This window comes from Saimiri boliviensis, chromosome 15 (genome assembly GCF_048565385.1).
Source record: "Saimiri boliviensis isolate mSaiBol1 chromosome 15, mSaiBol1.pri, whole genome shotgun sequence".
Taxonomy (NCBI): Eukaryota; Metazoa; Chordata; class Mammalia; order Primates; family Cebidae; genus Saimiri; species Saimiri boliviensis.
In genome coordinates this window covers 41,475,759-41,495,242 of record NC_133463.1, presented here as the reverse complement: position 1 = coordinate 41,495,242, position 19,484 = coordinate 41,475,759, and the positions used below count along the sequence as shown (strand labels likewise).

General features: G+C 34.2%; 1 protein-coding gene across 15 annotated transcripts in view; it reads left to right on the top strand.

The window, feature by feature from the left end:
- RALYL (RALY RNA binding protein like) overlaps positions 1-19,484 on the top strand; it is a 768,288-nt gene that overhangs the window by 204,686 nt on the left and 544,118 nt on the right. The window lies entirely within an intron of this gene.

Genomic DNA, 19,484 nt, shown 5'->3' with positions numbered 1-19,484 from the left:
ATTATTCTCTCTTTCCAGAGAGATTATGAATTTTCAGGATTTAGGAAGTTCAGTCATATTTCCCCTTGTGACCTTGGGTTGTACACTCACTTTAAAAATCAATTTGGCAATATGAAGCCATGTGGGAGTAGTGATGAAAAATAAATGCAAAAAAGTCCTATCTTCTGCTTGGTTTACTACATAACATTTGGGAATATAATATTAGGTAAATATATTCAAATATATTCTGGATCAGAAAGTCCTGGGTAAGTAGAAAATAAGAGGTGGCACTTCTGGGCATTTTCTTTTAATATAATATAACCATTTTGAATAAACCATTTACACAAACATATGCATACAACCTCTTCCCTAGAAACATCAAAACTGAATACGTAAATTAAGTTTATGTAATCAGGAAACATTTCGACTACCATGGGCCCTAAGAGTCTAAGGCATGTTGAAATTAATAAAATACCAATACTTTCTGGAAGCATTAAAGAACCTCATGCATTCAGTATTTGCTGGAATTTGTCCTTTTGGCATTGAAAGGAGATGATGGGTGATTACACTGTCAAAACTTCTAGTTCTCAAACATAATCTTCAAAGGAGTGCCTGTGCAGACATAGGCAGAATAATTTTAATAGACCTTAAAACATCTGGAAACATAGAAAAATACCTTGCATAGTAACACAAGAACATTGCTGACATTTTTTTTGTTTGTTCTCTCTCTTTCTATACACACTTACATATGTATGTGTATATATATGTACGTGTACACACACACACATACGATAATACATTCTGTGTGGCCTTGAATGAGCTATTCAAAGTCTCCATCTGCCATTTCCATATCTATGGAATGGAAATAATTATGATGATACAGCAAGGGTTTACTTTGAGTGTGAAATTAGGTGCTGCATAGATGGCATGCAAAAGAGTGCATCGCAAATGATAAGTACTCAATACTTGTGTTGGGAAGACCACACCACTACATAGTTTGCTACCTTTTCTCATCATGGGCAATAGTTCTATAATTAAGAGAATATTATAGCAGTAAACAGTATCTTACTTTGAAAAGGAAACTTTTTGTTATGATAAATTTCAAATATGCAAAACAGAGACAATGACTAAATAAAGGAATCCCCATGTTTCTACCATTCTTATTCAATTATCAACAATTATCAGTATCTACAGTGTTGAGATAAATAATTTGCAAAGGTAATGAAAATACCTCAGCTCAAAATTGAACAGATTTAGTACCCCATGTACTTTTACATATATCTTGATGTAATACATTTCTCTATGCCTCTGTAACAAATAGATATATTTACCTATATTCTGTTATTAGATGGATTTGAAGAAAACAAATTCTCTAAATTCAGGATCAACTTTTACAAGGAAAAGAAATTATAATTGATAAGCTTTTAAATTTTGTTCACTTTGCAAAACTAATACTATTAAGAAAATATGTCAGTGCATTTTTATCAGAATAACAATGACAAAATTAGCTAAAATCATTGATTGCTTCTATGAAACAGGCTAAGCATCATCTCAATTTTCACAGCAACACTATTAATTAAGGAACACTTTAATTATCATTATATGGATGAAGAATTTGAGGTTTTGTAATTGTAAACAAATTGTCCAAGGCAAGTGGCAAGACTAGAATATATATCCAGGGCTGTCTCCAGAGTCTATTCTAACCACTATGACATCTCAAAGCATTTTGCAGTCACTAACCTGATAAAGCAAGACTAGGAAAGCTGTGAAACCTTATTTGACTTAAAAAAGAAAGTTCTTAAAACATACTTATTATTTTAATTATACCTACAATGATATCATTTAAAGAACTGTATTATGTAGTCTAGGTCAGATGCTGTACTCATAGACCCCCAAATAGTTGTAATGGCACAAAACAACAGAAACTCCTTTCTTATTAGATATAGCAGCATAGAGTGGATGAACAAGTGTCCATGGAAGCTCTCCATGAAGTCATTCAGGAACCCAGGTACTCTGAGGCCCTTCCATCTTCAACAGCTGAGTTCTTGAATGATTGCATGGAGGAGACAGCCATGGACACTTCATCAGTTCATCACTAGTAGTCATCAATCAAGAAATCTAAGAATAAGAATGCCATAGAGGTAGGATTGTCAAATAAAAGGTAGGACACCAGTGTTATATGTCAAACATGTTAATACTAAAAAATTATTCTGTATTTAAATGACATTTAAATTTGACTGGATTTTCTATATTTTGTTTGCTAAATCTGGCAATGCTACATATAAGATGACGATATAAGGAAAAAAGAAACTGCATTAATCTTTTAAATAAATATTTTGAATATCATCACCATTAAATGCTTAGCACAATGCTGTTGTTAACTTTAGTCATCCTGATACAAAAAATGTAGTGGTATAATTATCTCTTAATTATGTGGTAAGGAAAAAATGCATAAATGTAACTTCCTCAAGTGGGTAAATGACTAAGATTAGAAGCCATGTCCACTCATTACTAAATTATGCATAATCTTGCATGAACTAATATCAAACAATTGAACATTTGAAAGTATACTAAATGTTTATCAGAGCAGTTGATTTTATTTTTCTTGAGTTCTCATTAACTTATGTATATATTAATTTATCTATTCAAAATTATTTGCATGTTGTATTGAGTGCTCTAGGATAAATATTAATAAGTGAAAATTAACTCTAATATATCTCTGATTCTTTACAATGTGTATAATTAATTACTCCAACCAGACACTACTGAGAGAAAAGGTGAAAGAGGGGACAACTTCTGGAAAACAAGGGCAAATAATTATTCTGGTGGGCCACCTTATTTTAAGCTTTGCAATAGTAGAATTTCAGAGGAGAGCTATCTCATTTAATGTAATTACACTTTATAGACTAAGAAATATAAGGTCCAGTGAAAAGAAATAATTTCTGTATATTAATGATTCTCATTCAAGTCTATAAATTTTTTAATGAAGAATGATTGACAAGAGACTTTTTCCATCATAAACTGCCCTTGTACTGGACCTAAGATTGTTGTCTTCTCAAACAGTATGTACTTCAACTAAGACCCCAAAGACTGTGGTTAAATACTAACACATTACCAGGTATCTGTATTCATTCTTTTAGAGCACAAATACACTTTTTCTAAATCTGTACTCTGGGATCAGATTGCCTGGGGTCAAATCCTGAAGCGAACACTCTGTGGCTTGTGAAACAAGGCTTACATTTCTAACCAGCCTATTTATCAATGTTCTTACTTGTAAAATGGGATTCATTATAGTAATAACTGCATAATTTAGCACAGATAAGTAAATGATTTAATTAATGTAAAATACTTAGCAGAGTCTATCTGTCATATTAGACACAATAAATTTAAGTTTTCATCAGTATATTATTTCTTTTAAAAAAATCCCTGGTTTTTTTGCCTTACAATTTTTGGATAATTTTTTCTAAACATAAACTGGTGAATTGTAAGCCAGTTAAAATATCAGGACATTATTGCTTACAATATGTAGTTTTAAAAAAGTAAGATGACATTCCAAAGTAGAATGGCCCTATTTAATACATTATATTGGCTTTATTGTTTTGAGCATTTTGTAGATTAAAACAAAAAAGATTTAATATAAAACATTTTCTATGTTTGATAAAGTTGCATCTATATTATTATGATAATTTTCTTAGCTGTTAAATAAAATTTTACCCAAAATTTAAGATAAAATTTTAAAAATGCATATTCTTTTTTTTTTTTTTTTGAGACGGAGTTTCGCTCTTGTTACCCAGGCTGGAGTGCAATGGCGCGATCTCGGCTCACCGCAACCTCCGCCTCCTGGGTTCAGGCAATTCTCCTGCCTCAGCCTCCTGAGTAGCTGGGATTACAGGCACACACCACCATGCCCAGCTAATTTTTTGTATTTTTAGTAGAGACGGGGTTTCACCATGTTGACCAGGATGGTCTCGATCTCTTGACCTTGTGATCCACCCGCCTCGGCCTCCCAAAGTGCTGGGATTACAGGCTTGAGCCACCGCGCCCGGCCAAAATGCATATTCTTAAGAATGAATAGGAGTTTATATTCTGCTTGAATTCCAGTTATGTTTGATCAAGTTGCATCTATATTATTATGGTAATTTTCTTAGCTGTTAAAGAAAATGTTACCCAAAATTTAAGATAGAATTTTAAAAAATGCATATTTTTAAGAATGAATAGGAGTTTATATTCTGCTTGAATTCCCAGTTTATGGCATATATACAAAAGGGAAAGGAAATAAACTCTAGGATGAATCTTATTTGAGTAAGTTATGGCCTTTTCACTGAAAGTAGAAAATATTTCTTCTTTCAAAAGCACCCAAGATTAATTAATAATCTTGATTTAGAAAGTATGACAATGCAAATTTTTTTTCAAAATCTGCTTAAAAAATGTAATAAACACCATATGAGTGAGAATGTGGTAAGAATCAGAACAGATTTTTTTTTTCAAAAATAGATCTTTTTTAAGAATTAACAAATCAAATATTTTAGACTTTATTTTTCCCCGTGATATTATCATTACAAATATCTACCCCAATTTCTGCTTTCTCCACTCTCATGAGTAAACTACAGAGCATCACTGGACAAAAAAATAACATCTTGCTGATGAGGTCCACTCCCCATGACACTTCAGATTAGCTCTCAGTTAATGTTTTATGGTCTTTTTATTTTCTTGTGTTTATTTTCTAGTGACTCCATTTTGTAGTTCTTTCCATGACTTTTCTGAAAGCTTGCGTTTCTGAGTGTCATCATACTGTATCTATTCCCTCTTCCTCTAACCAGGTGATCTCAAATCATCCATATGGGAAACAATGAACTTTTTTTTACTTTCTTTTCCTGGTTTTGTTCTTTAAAAGAACAAGCATTTCCTTACAGCAGTTTTCAACCAAGCATCTGTCATCAGGCTACTTTAGCATGCACATCCTCATCATCTTAGGATCCTGAGGATTAAAGGAGATCATCTATGTAAAGCATTTAACAAAATGTCAGGTATTTAATAATCTGTTATTTATCTTTTCTCTTAGTGAATAGTGGGCAAAGGTTCAACCATTGATTATTTGTTTAAATACCTTTCTGTCAGTAAAGTTGCTTGCCTTTGAATATATTTTGCCAACTGCTGAAAATTGTCATGAATCTTCTAATATCCAAAGATTACTGAATAAAATCGTGGTTAGGAGCAAAGGGGCAGGGGCCAGACTTCCTGGGCCTAAATGTCACCTTTGCCACTTACAAGCTGTATGAAAATTGTCCAAAGACTTAAACTTGCCTTTGTGTCCTCATTGGTAAGTTATTTAAAAAATTATCTCTAGTACAGTAAAAAAGAAGAAATATGTTAATAGACATAAAATGCTTAGAAGTGCCTGACACATGCTAAACACTAACAACACTAGCTGTTATTAATTTGCACTGTATCAAAAATTCAGCATTTCAGCAAATATCTAGTGAAACCCTATTAAAAACTAATTGAGATGTTTGGTTTTAAAGGATCATAATAATTAAAATATATTTATTGTCTAGAGAGCTAATGAACAAACATCAAATATTTGAACATTAAAAAAATTAAATACGAAGATACAAATCAAAGTACAAACTTATATTAAAACCTACGAAGAAGTGTCAGGGTATCAGGGGATTTTGTCAAATTTGGAAAATCAGGCAAGTCTGAGATTCTTAGAGTGTGTAGATGCTCATTAAAATTTTATTTTATTTTTTCTGATAGTAGTAATAACTTATTTTCTGACAAGAATAAAAGCCAAAGTGCTATGTATGCTTTTTACCTGAGAGTTCACGTAGGTACTCTTTCTCATATGGATTATAGGTTGTCCCTCATTCAGGAAAGCAGGGCGTTTTTGGTCTGAAGAAATTTTGCTCTGGGTTTCATTTATTTCACAAGTCAATTGTGAATCCCAAAGGCATTCAAATTGTAAGAAGATATTAGTAGTTGGCATACTGAGGTCCCATTTTACCCCTTTAATAGCTTCCTAATTATAGATTCATTTTCCTTTAATTTCAGCCTCTATATTAATGATAAAACTAATATGCAATCTCTCTCAAATAACTTTTATGCTAAAAGCAATTAGGTAGATATTTTCTTGGCTCCTTAGAGAGAAAATAGATTTAGATATGCAGGAAGAGCTTTGTCATTAAGGACCCAGGTTAACTACGATCCTCTAACAGTTAATGATGCAAGGAAAGGAACTGGGCTCAAGTAGGGACATACAATTTAAAGTGAAAGCATTTTGACCTGAAATTCCAGGGTGCACCCAATAATTGGTGACCTTACCAAGCGGTTATGAGAGCAAATGCCTACAGTCTGTGGAAGATAGAAAGCACATTCACTAAAAGGAGGAAACAAAGAGAAAAAAATGCAACAGAGAAGAAGCAAAAAGGATTAATAAAGGGTTTGCTAACTAAAGGTTTACTCTCATTCCTTTCTCACTGCTATTTTATAACATTAATTGTATACATTACTAATTAAATACTAAATATATAATTATTGGCATAATTAAATTTTTTTTCTGGTTCTTCAAAATATTTGTCAAAATTCTTTAGAGGCCTCAAAAGTGGTCATTTTAAGATCACTGTGATTAAGTTCTGGGAATTTTTAAAAATCTGGGAATTTTTTAAAGTTTTAATTTTTTATTTTTATATCTTATACAACATTTTTGCTAATTTCAAAAAATTATAGATGATCATTATGTATTTCTATTTGGAACCATTTTGGTTATTTGGGAAAAAGTAGGTGTTAGTCGAGCTGTACATTGTATGTTTACTGATGGAGGGAAAAAAAAATCCCTTCTCTTATTAGACACTAGTATATTGATACCCAAATTCTATATATTTAGATACACTTTTGGATGAGCTGTGTAACTTATTTGGACATTTGAACATCTTTCACTATATGTTTTGCATATGAAAAAAACTATCTCACTTTGCCTTATTATTTAATGATTCTTTGTAATATAGTCTTTCTATAAAACCTTATATTTAAAGTTGTCAAAATTAATCTTCAATTAGAACATGCATAAAAGTGCAAGTTATAATGTCTACTTATAATTAACTCAAAGGATAAATGAATATGATTTTCTATTAATTGAATAAATCTTGATTTTACAAATGATTTCCATATAGAATGAATGGTTATAGTAAGCAGTTCTTAATGAAACCAGTATCAGTTTATTTCCTATTTTGAGTCATGAACCAAATTATTGTGTTCTTCATTAAATCTGTAGCATAAATTTCACTGGACGCCTATTTTATTCCTTTGAACCTTACTTGTCTTTGTATGGTGTATATGACAGTTTTTCTATTTACTGAAAATCTCATTAGAGAACACCAATTTTTTCTAAGTAACCTCAGCCCCCTTTTGTTGAAATCAAGGAATCAAAACATATGGAGTAATTAAAGTGCATATTTAAGCTAAACTTCTGTTGTGTTCAACAGAACAATGTTCTGAATTTCTTCCATTTTGTCCCCAATAAGATTTATGATTTTCTTTTAATCTCATCTTGATGACATTTTAAACATTCATAACTTTTTGTTAAAACCATTTTTATATCTGTTAATATACTCTATCAATAGTTATCCTTTGTAGCAAAGAAAGTTAACAATATTTTTACAATTTTTGTTCACTTTGGCCTCCTCCTGATGGCATTCTTCATTTTATCTCAATTTCATTAATGTGAATTTTATAAACTATGCTAAAAATAGCCTCTTTTTATCACATGTGACTGTGAGTCAGAAAGTTTACTTGCATTTGTGCTTCAAATGACTAAACATTTTTGGTTTCTATAATGGCAGGTGAAGGGAATTGAAGAGGTAAACTAAATATTTTAACTGACTGGTGTATCATATGGTTAGATCATCTGTTATTACTGTTTTTATGCCTTCCACTATGATTTGATTACTTATAGGATAAATGATTTTGAGCATACTTGATGTGTAAATATATTTAAGATTCAACTATCAATATTTGCTAGTAATTAAAAGTTTAGTTGTTAGAAAAATGCTGGATGTCATTCTGTAGCTGCAGATGAAATTTCTGAATATTGGCAAAAGAATCGTTTGTGTGTGTGTATGTGTCTGTTTGCATTTTCCCATGGCTTGCTGGTGCTTATACTTTATTTTTCTTCAAAATCATAAATGTATTGTTCTAAAAGAGAACTTGGAGCTCTATATAGCAACCCACTTATATAACTCAGGAAACATGGACCAAGGGAGATGAATGTCCTACTTCTTCAGCGATTCTTACCCCTAAATGTTGTGGTAATCATCTGAAGCACTTGAGACACAAGGTCAGACCTCTACCACTGGCAGCACTAAAATCCAAGTTTCAGAATGGGTCCTGATTGTAATTTTTAAAGCTATAGGTGATTGTAATGGTCTTTCAAGACTAAAAATACCTAACGTATGCCTTTAGTCTTACAGAAAGGATATAAGGATTATTGTGATTTCTTGTTAGTAGAATTGGAATTAGCATTAGGGCACTTAATACTCCCTTCACTCTAATATATTGCCTCTGTTTTCAAAAAACTGAAGTATTCTACTTGTAGACACTCTTAGTTAATCCAGAAACCTGCTCACCAGTTTCCTTGCCAGTATCTACCAGCCCATTTTGGAATTCTGACAGAATTATTAAACTCCTCTGTGCCCTAGGGGCATTAAGACCTGATGTACAGAAAACATCTAGGAGACACTGACGTTTTTCATATACCTAACACAAAAGTAACAAAAGCAAATTACTGAATTGCCATTACAATAGTACTTAATTAATCTTAATATGTGTGTATAAGAGTGTGTGTGTGTGTGTGTGTGTGTGTGTGTGTATACAGTTAGTATTTTTGTATATGTATTGTTTTTATAGGAAATACACTGATTCTCTAATATTAACACAAATCCTCTTTCATTCAGAAAGTGTGTTAAATCTCTAACACACTTGTCAATGCTCTCAGATGCCCATATCTTTTCATGGTCAAGTCACAGATTCAGTTCTGGATTTCAGAACTTTGTAATGCCAGTGAAAGTAAGTGACGAAGGATCATTTAACAATAAGGTACAAGCAGCTTGTAGATATGTTTGTATCATATAAATTTACTGCTTATTTAGCATTTTAAGATCTCTCACATATTTAACACCTTTTAGCAATGAAAGTAAATTCTTCATTTATGCACTAATTTTATTGCTTCACTATTTTTCATTTATACAACATTTATTGAGCATTCACTCTGTACCAGATGCAATTCTAAAATCTGGGAATACAAAAATATACCTGATTTTGGTCCTCATTACACCTAAGAGCCACTGGTCAAAACAGACATTAAATATAGTACAAATAATTGTAAAATTCAACCTGTGGTAGGTGCAGTAATACAGGGATCTAAACTAGTCTGTGCAGGAGTGGAGGTAGATAAAGGCCCAGGGGCACGTAAGACTCTCCTGAGAAGGTGGCATTTAGGAAGTATTAAGTAGGCAAAGAGGCTGAATAATAGCTCCCATATGAAGAGAGAAGAATAAATGAAAAGGTTTGGGTGCTTTTAAGAAACTGACAGAAAAAGAGGGAAAGTGAAAAGTGAGATTTTTACAAGTATCTGAAACATTTTTTCATGTGTATTTATAGAATTACTTTTACCTTTGCAGAAATAATACATTTAATTGTAGGAGTTCAGTTTTCCGGAAGGTCATCAAAAATTAGAATGACCATTTTCCTAATTCGTCCTATTATGGCAGTCTCAGTATTATATCAACTCCAGCAGTCTTTCAGAAAACAAAATATTAATAGTGACCTCTTCACTCCTGAATATACTCTAGTTTGGGTGGTAAAGCTTATGGTTAGCCTATGTAGAAGAAAAGACAATGCAGTTTGTCTTTGTCTAACTCATAGGCAAAGTTACAAAGGAAGGCATTCTGGTAAATGCGTATCCTAAGAAAATGTAGCCTTGGCCGGGCGCGGTGGCTCAAGCCTGTAATCCCAGCACTTTGAGAGGCCGAGGCGGGTGGATCACAAGGTCGAGAGATCGAGACCGTCCTGGTCAACATGGTGAAACACCATCTCTACTAAAAATACAAAAAATTAGCTGGGCATGGTGGTGTGTGCCTGTAATCCCAGCTACTCAGGAGGCTGAGGCAGGAGAATTGCCTGAACCCAGGAGGCGGAGGTTGCGGTGAGCCGAGATCGCGCCATTGCACCCCAGCCTGGGTAACAAGAGCGAAACTCCTTCTCAAAAAAAAAAAAAAAAAAAAAAAAAGTGTAACCTTCTTCCTTTTTGTTTTGTACAGTGTCTTGCTATAGAGAAAAGAAGCTGCCAAATAAACAACCGACATTGTAACTTCTTCTCTTCCTCCTTTTTTTCTTCCCTTTCTTGTTACTTTTCAAAGTGCAAGTAACCAGTATTATGGAATGTCTACGTTATGCACGGCACAGTGCCAGGCAATGGGTATATAATAGTTAAATAGGCAAGAACTAGAACAACAGAAAAAGAGCAAACAAGATGAATTTGAGGGGGTGCCTTGAGAGGGCACAAGAGCAGCTATACAATGTGCTCTGGTTAGGACAGGAAAAAAATAGTATTTAAAAAGTACTGTTGAAGACTAGTGACCTTTTCTTAATGTTTAAAAAACATCTGTTTTTCCTGATTTTCCATGTTCTAAGACACACGAATCTCTTGGGAAAGGTAGGACCCTCCTTGGAGGACAGAAATGAGAAAGTCTGAATCAGAATCCTCAGCCTTCGGTAGAGGGAAAGAAAATACTAGGGAAACCCTCTTGCAGAGCATGGCTTATTTTCTTTGGGTGGTGACACTACTTTTCTACTGGGTTACAACTAAATTTGGGAGGTTGACACAGTATCATAAAAGCAAAAGGAGACATCTAGTCTTACAGTCTTTTCTTCTTTTATGGTGTACCTTCCTAGGTGAACTGAGTTTTCCATATTCCTCATTGCTGGGACCACAATCATCTCTCTTTTTATTCTCACTACAGTACGAGATTGCTGTCTTTAGATATCAAGAGTGTTGGTTCCTTTAGGCTAGATTTCCCACACTTAAATATCCTAACGTTATATCAGGGATGAGGAGACAAACAAGACAAAGATGTACATCAGAGACATGCCAGTTTTATATTTATATTTTCCCCTCTCTCATTCTTTATTTTCTCCCCAATTCCAGAAACTCGTAGCACTTCTCAAATGGGAAGATATTAAAATCCTAGTAAGTATTTTAAAAATCCAATTGAGAGTTTCAGGGTTTCAGCTTTTGGAAATTAAAATAGTTTTACTTTTCCATTCTTTTTTTTTTTTTTCAGTAAATACTTTTACTAAAGTAAAGATGTCTTTACTTTGCTTAAGTAAAGTTTGATTTTAGGGTCTATAAACTCCAAACTCAGTACATAATTAAAATTTTAAAGGTCTTTACTTCAGTAAAGTAGGCACTCGTACTGAAAAACTAGAACAGAAGACATAACAGTCTTTTCCTCCACTGAATTGCCCAACAGGAGATGATCAGTTTAAATAAAATGTGGAAATACAAATTCATCCTGTAACGTATCACCTGGTTTTTCTAACACACAAGTAATTGACCTCTTTATATTCTGAATAAGTCCTAAAGTATTCATGTTTGACAAGATCTTTAGTGCCTGACATGGGCATCATCACACAGCACAGTGCCTAAAAATATGGGGTCAGAATGGCTGGGTTTTAAATCTGACTCTGATATTTACTGATTACAGACCCTAGGCAAATTATTTAAAAAGGCTTATTTTCTAAGACAAAATTTAAAGGGGCCGTTTCACCCCAGATATGCCCAATAGAAACTAGCAAATGTGTAGTTGAGAAAAGACTGTTTGGTACCTTACCACAATGGCATGTGGCATCATGATTTGCCTCAGCTATGGCAATAGCCTCTCTGTTAGGCCTCCAGCTTCTCCCTTCAGGCCCTCTAGTCCATTCTCCACACTGCTTCCATGTGCTCCTTTTTAGATAACAAAACCGATCATAGCAGGCCTTTCTCATTCCTTATCCAGGAGCTTGGTAAAATGAAAATTCCTTATCCAGGAGCTTGGTAACTTGGTAAAATGAAAATTTCTGGACTGCATCCCTAAATTTAAATTGTAAACTTACTCTACTAATCTCCATTTTAATTAAGCATTCTGTGTTTTTCTATTGCTATGGCTCCAAAAGTTATATTTTGAGAAAACACTGACCCACAATATGATATCAAACATATGTAAGCAATTAAAAAAAATAGCTGTCAAGATCCATTCTTTAGTATCCTTTTTTACTACTGGCCCTTAGGTATCCTGTGCTTTAGCCAGATAGATGTATTGCTCATCTTCCCATGTCTTGTCTCTCTTCTGTGCCTTTAATTGTGCTCTGTTTCTTTTGCTTAGAATATCTCCTGTTCTCCTACCACTGTCTGAGAAGCTTTCATCAAGGCCCCTAGCCAGGTTAGGCACTTGTCCTTTACCACTCTAACTTTGTCTTAATAATCCTTGCAAACTAGTTTTCGTGTTGTCCTGTAATTATCTGTCTCTCCTCTCCTCACCTGTGTTGACTGTGGTCTTCTTACGTTAAGCAAATCTGTGCAGGTCACTGATTTCATCTTCTGTACCTGCCACACTGCCTGTATAAAAGAGGCATTAAATTCATTATTACCAAAGCAATGAATCTGTCTTCAAATTTGTATGTCTCAGATTCCTTACCTGTAAAATAAAGATTGCCAGAGAGACTTTTTCACCAGACAAGGATTTATTGATCTGGATCTCTCTCTCTCTGTGACACACACACACACACACACACACACACACACACACACACACGTGGTTCAATATATTTTAAATTTATACCAAAACTATTTAAAATAAATAACTCTATAGAATATATTAACTCTTTATTATAGTTTTCTTAGTTTGTTTCCCAAAGCTAATATCAGACAAAAGATAATCAAAGTAGCCAGATGGTCACTAATCATGAGGGCTTTTGATTCTATAACCACAAAAATTCCACCACCTCTGGGAAGTTTCACATGTATATTGGATTCATCCTAACGTGGAGTATGAAAAATTGGTTTCAATTCATATGTACGATTTAGATTACTTACATTTTTTCTTCTTATTTTTCTTGAGTAGGGCTGGTAAGAAATGGCTCAATGTAAAACAGTCTTAAACGTAGAGTTCTTGATGTAAATGGATGTAGCCAGCCTCAATCAAATTAAACATTTCTCTCTTTCCTTGACCCTTTGTCAATATCTTTGTCTGTTGTTTCTAGAAATTAAGTTAGAAATTTTACTATAATGTTTCTGTCATTTTCTAACCTTTACTTTTATTTACTCACACACATATGCTCAGATGCACACAGATACACGAAGAGACACATACAGTGTAATTTGCAGATGAAGGAATTCACACAGAAAACATGTATGTGGGGAAGTTACTTTTTATAGTATGATTACCATGGTACCCTCTATTCCACATTTCCTAATTTATCTGACCAACTTGGCATTCAATGTGAAATATATTGGGTCAGTTATATCTATTAATAAATTATGACATAATGTATAAACCACCTTTAATGTGAAGCAAATACTATTTTAAGGGGAAAGTTGCATATTCAATTTTTTTATTTATACATATTATAGGACTTATTTACACATGAAAGATTTATAAGGCTTCCCCATTGTTTTAAAGTAATTTAAGACTACATTTCTTTATCTAACGAAAGCAAAGCAAAGGGAAGCAAAACCAAAACCGTTTTCAGAAGAGAAATGCATGGTGCCTGACTGAGAGGTGTGAGGAAGGGGCACGAAGAAGCATATTCTGTGGTTTAATGCTCTAGGCTTACAAAAGCATGGTGTTGGAATGGTAATTGGATTTCTGAGCATTGCTTTTGAGAATAGACTGCTTAAATCTTTGAAAAGGAAATCATTGCAGAAAAGAAGCAGGGAAGAATTGTACAGGCTGTTTGAGTACTTGCAAACTAAGAATAACATATGAACAATGAAAACCTGGTTTAGTGCTGTTGAGATTTGATGTATTTAAAAACCTGATATTGTAGCTGTAGTTTTGATCTTTATTCCTTTGTTGAATAAAGTCTCAATGCATTTTGGACCAATACTTTAAATGAAGGCTGAAATAAATGAGATTTTTAAAATGCTTTTTACAGAAAAATAAAGATCCCTTCCCCAAAGTCAACATTATATTTTTGTATGAAAAACACAGACACAGATACATATACATGTCTATTTTTAGTTTGTTTCACATGTTTGTTAGTTTGCTTCATATGTTTATTTCTGAGGCAGTTGACTTGCCATTATGAAAATGTTAAGAGAGTCCTGTATACTCCCAAATTTTAATGTAGAGTGACTGTCACACCGTAAGCATTCAAAAATTATTTTGATGTGCTGGAAGAGGCTTGGGAATTGGAGTGGGTATCTGAGTGTTAGCTTCTTAAATCTGCATGTAAATTTCCCATCAGCAATTATAAAAGCCAAACGTGTCATTTACTAGACAAAGAGAGTTAAGGCATGTCCGCTATCTGCTTTTTCAACAATACCTATCCACTGTCATTGTGAATCATGAACATGGGCAAAATTTTCACCTTCAGATAACTTATATGTATTGCCTTCTGCCAAGTTTTTGCATTTTACCCTGAAAGGTGCAGAAGGAAACAAGAAAAGATAGGACATAGACTTCTAGGAGAGTTTGCTAAGAAAACAAAACAAAACAAAAAAAACTGGTGGTATCTGTTGGAGATGTACAACCCAGATCTTTACTAGTCCTCGTTAAATTTGCCACAGAAGATAAAACATTTGTTGAGTGTGTAATTCCATGCTAAACAACTTGCTAGTTATATTAATCATATATTTCATATATTGGTCAGAATAACCCTCTCTTTATTTTATAGTGAGAAATAGAAAACTTCGTGATAAAAATGTTCAGGGTCACCATAACTGGAATTTCAATCCAGTTCTTTCATACTCAAAAGCATTTATTTTTCTTTACCATGCAGTGATTTATTTTAAACATTAGTTATTTGAAGACAATTCGAGTATGTTGGGGAATAATTTTCTTTGGGGAATATTCATTGCTTTATGGAGTTTCTTTTCATTTTTGTACTCTGTTGTTAAGTTCAAATGCAATTGTACTTTTCTCTGTTCAAGAGAGGAAAGAAAGTCACTCACAAAGATGGCAATGTGCAAAGGACTAGAAAAGCATCTATTCTCCACCTGAGACCTAGCTTTATAGAGACAATAAGAACCACTGGGAGGAAGCCAGTGAGTGTCAGTGGTTTACTCTAGTGTAAAATTGGAAATTATTTCATGAAAGTGTTTTCAGGAAGAAAGTTTTAGAAACTAGAAGCTCCATTTTTTTGTCTATGAATTGTCATTCCAGATCAAGGTTTAGGTGCAATGTAACCAGCATTAGAAAGTCATCCATTTGTAGCAAATAACCAAATACAATTTTCTTTTTTACTCAAAGAGTATGTTTGTGTTACTTTCTTCATCAAAAATATAGTGAAGTATAAAAGTCATTTGGGTATGGAAAAAAACATGTTTTTTATAAAATTGCACAGCACAAGGCACAGATGTACTTTTTATAAAATCATGAATGATAATTTTGAATTTTTAATATTGTAAGGATTATTTATTTTTAAAACATGCTTACTAGATAGCTTCAGAATACATGAATAAATGTATGTAAATTATTTACTAATGTTCAAAGCAGATCATGGTGGTGAGGAAAGTGTTCCTCTAACATAACCTTTACTAGCAGGGGTTAATTTCACTGATTTCTCACTGCTTCTTTAGATGGAACAGTGCTTTCCACACCATCAGTGACAGAGTGTGAGCCCCACAATCACTCAGCTGGGCTTTATAATGTCCTGCTTACTTCCTGTGCTATGTGAGGTTTGTCACTTAACATTGCTGAGTAAGAATTCTTCTTCTGAAAAGTAGGGCACTAATACCCATCTCGTAAAATCTCTGAGAGAATTAGCTGACTGATGTAGGAATGTAATAATGGTAGCCAGCTTTTCCTGAGTACTTAGAGTGTGCCTGGGATCTTTTCAGATTTACAGCATTAGCATCTTTAGCCCTCGCAACAGTTTATAAGGTGTGACTGTTAAGCCTCTTTCAACTAAGGAGACTACCACGAGGCAGGAAGGAGCATCACACAGATAGGGGTGTCAGAACCAGTGGTGGAAGCCAGGCATTTCGACTCCACAAATTGTGCACCTGGCCAGTATACTATACTGTCCTGACTTCCACCACTCCCCACAATGTTAGGATTTTTGTTGTCATTCATAGCCAAGAGGTTTATGAAAAGATGCTCGATATCACTACGAAGAAGATGCAAAGGAAACTACAGTGAGTTATCACCCCACAGTTGTTAGGACGGCTATTATCAAAAGATGAAACAAAAGACAGTCTTACATCTAACTGAAATTCTGCATCCTTTGATCAGCATTTCTCCAAGTCCTACCAATACAACCACCCAAGACCTTGGTAACTACTATTCTGCCCTCTAGTTTTATGATAGCAATCTTTTTTGATTTCATATTTGAGTGAAATCATGCAGAATTCGTCTTTCTGTGCCTGGCTGATCTCACCTGCAAGTGTATTCATGGCGATGAAAATGGCAGGATTTTCTTATTTGTGGCTGCATAGCACTCCATCGTGTATCTTTACCACATTATCCATTCATTCAGTGGTGGGCATTTAGGTTGATTTCATATCTTGGCTATTGTGAATAGTGCTGCAATAAACAGTAGTGCAGAGATCTCTGCAACATACTGATTTCATTTCCTTTGGGGATATACCCAGTGGTGGGATTGCTGGATAATAAGTTAACAAGTGGTGGTAAGAATGTGGAAAAGTTAGAATCCTGCAGAAGATTGGGAATGTAAAATTCTTTAGCAGCTATGGAAAATAGTATGGAGGTTCTTCAAAATGTAAATATGGAACTATCATATGGCTCAGAAATTCCACTGCTGGATGTTTATCCAAAAGATTTGATATCAGGGTCTCAAAGGTTGTTTACACCCCCCTGTTTGTTGTAGCATGATTCATAATAGCTAAAACATGAAGTTTAAACATATAATGGAATATAATTCAGCCTTAAAGGAAAATCCTGTCATATGCAACAACATGGGTGAACCTGGAAGCCATTATGCTAAGTGAAATAATCCAGGAAAAAAAAAAAAAGTACTACAGGATTTTACTTATATGAGGAATCTAAAATAGTCAAACTCATAGAGGCAGAGACTGGAATTGTGGTTGCCAGGAGTTTAGGGGAAGGAAGAAATAGGGGATTGCTATTCAATGCCTATACAAATTGTACAAGATTAATTGGTTCTAGAAATCTGCTGTATTAAATCATGCCTATGGTCAATAATACTGTGTTTTATACTTAAAAATTTGTTAAGGGGATAGATCCCCTGTTGAGTGTTCTCACTACAATAATCTGTATGGGTTGAATTGTGTCCCCCAAAATGATATGTTGAAGCACTAACTCTGGTACCTCAGAATGTGACTTTATTTAGAAATGGTGTCCTTGCTGATATAATAAGATGAAGTCATACTGCAGTAGGCTGAGCTCTAAATCCAATATGACTAGTGTTTCATAAGACAATGTGAATATACAAAGGAAGACGCCATGTGATGGTGGAGGAATAAATTAGAATTATGAAGTTGCAATCCAAGGAATACCAAAGATGACCAGCCTCCACTAGAAGCCAAACAAAGACAAGGAACATTCCTACCCAGGGTCTCAGGGAGCATGGCCCTGCTGACATCACCATTTAGACTTCTATCCTCCAGAACTATGAAACAATACAGTTCCATTGTTTTAAGCCACCCGGTTAGTGGTCCTTTGTTATGGATGCTCTTACACATACGCATATATGTATGTCTGTTTAATAGATATTATAAGAAATATTGAGCAAAGTATTAGGTACAATAATTGCTCAAAAGCAGTTGTGCCTATTTTATATAGTCTAAAATAGCGGGGAAATCTGTGCTTATAGAAAACTTTTAAAAAAAAATCAAACACTTTCTGTATATAATTTGCTATATAACCACAGTGTTCTTGTATAGTCTTTCAGGAGACAAATATGTGCCTCTGTTGACATGGAAGTTTCTTTCCACTCAGCCAATAGCGCATTAACTTTGACATTACAGTTCAACATTTATGACACTCAAATGAGTACTTAGATCTATATTGCCTTGTAGTATTTATTTTTTTCTTTATATATGTAGATTGTAAGTTCTTAGAAGGCAAGGATTATATTTTATACTTTTGTAATATAGCACCTAAAACAAGATGTTTGATATGGTTTGGCTGTGTCCTCACCCAAATCTCAACTTGAATTGTATCTCCCAGAATTCACACATGTTGTGGGAGGGACCCTATATGATGTAATTGAATCGAATTGTAGGGACCTGTCTTTCCTATGCTATTCTTCTTATAGTGAATAAGTCTCATGAAATCTGATGGGTTTATCAGGGATTTCCTCTTTTGTTCCTTCCTCATTTTCTCTTGCTGCCACCATGTAAGAAGTGTCTTTTGCCTCCCTCCATGATTCTGAGGCCTCTCCAGCCATGTGCAACTGTAAGTCCAATTAAACCTTTTTCTTCCCAGTCTCAGGTATGTCTTTATCAGCAGTATGAAAATGGACTAATACAATCTTCACACATGGTAGGATGTGTGCATGTACATGTGTGTGTATGTAGGTGTATAATACCATCTACATCATTTGAATACATATATTCAAATTCCTTATTCCAACAGCCATTTTTCAGTCTCTGGCATTCATATCAGAGATTTGTTTGTGGGTACCTCAATTGGTCAGCTCGATGATGTCTTCCCTTCTCAAGGACACTATTGAAGGAACGTTTATTAGTTTTATAGAGCTGCCATAACAAATTGCTACAGACTAGGGAGCTTAAAGCAACACAAATGCATTGCCTCACTGTTTGGGAGGCTACGAGTCCAAGGTCAAGGTGTTGGCATGGTTGGTTTCTTCTGAGGCTGTCTCTTTGGCTTGTTGTTGGCTGTTTTCTCACTGTATTTTCACATGGTCTTCACTCTGTGCCTGTCTGTGTCCTCATCTCCACTAGGACCTGCCCTAATGACCTCATTTTAACTTACCTATTTTCATATCCATCTCCAAATGGAGTCACATTTTGGGGTTAGGACTTTAACATATGAATCTGAGGGAGACATAATTCAGCACAAAGCACAGGGCATGAATAACTTCTTTTTGTACAGATTCTCGGCTAAGGAACTACCTTTCTAGTAAAGCCCTGTGAAATATCCAAAAGTATATGAGGTGATGGATATGTTAATCAGCTTGATTTAATCATTTCACAATGTATAAAGATACCAAAACATTGCACACTGAAAATATATTGAATTTGTATTTGCCAATTGTACCTTAAACAAAAACTAATGTGGATAACATTTTTCTTTAAAAGAGTA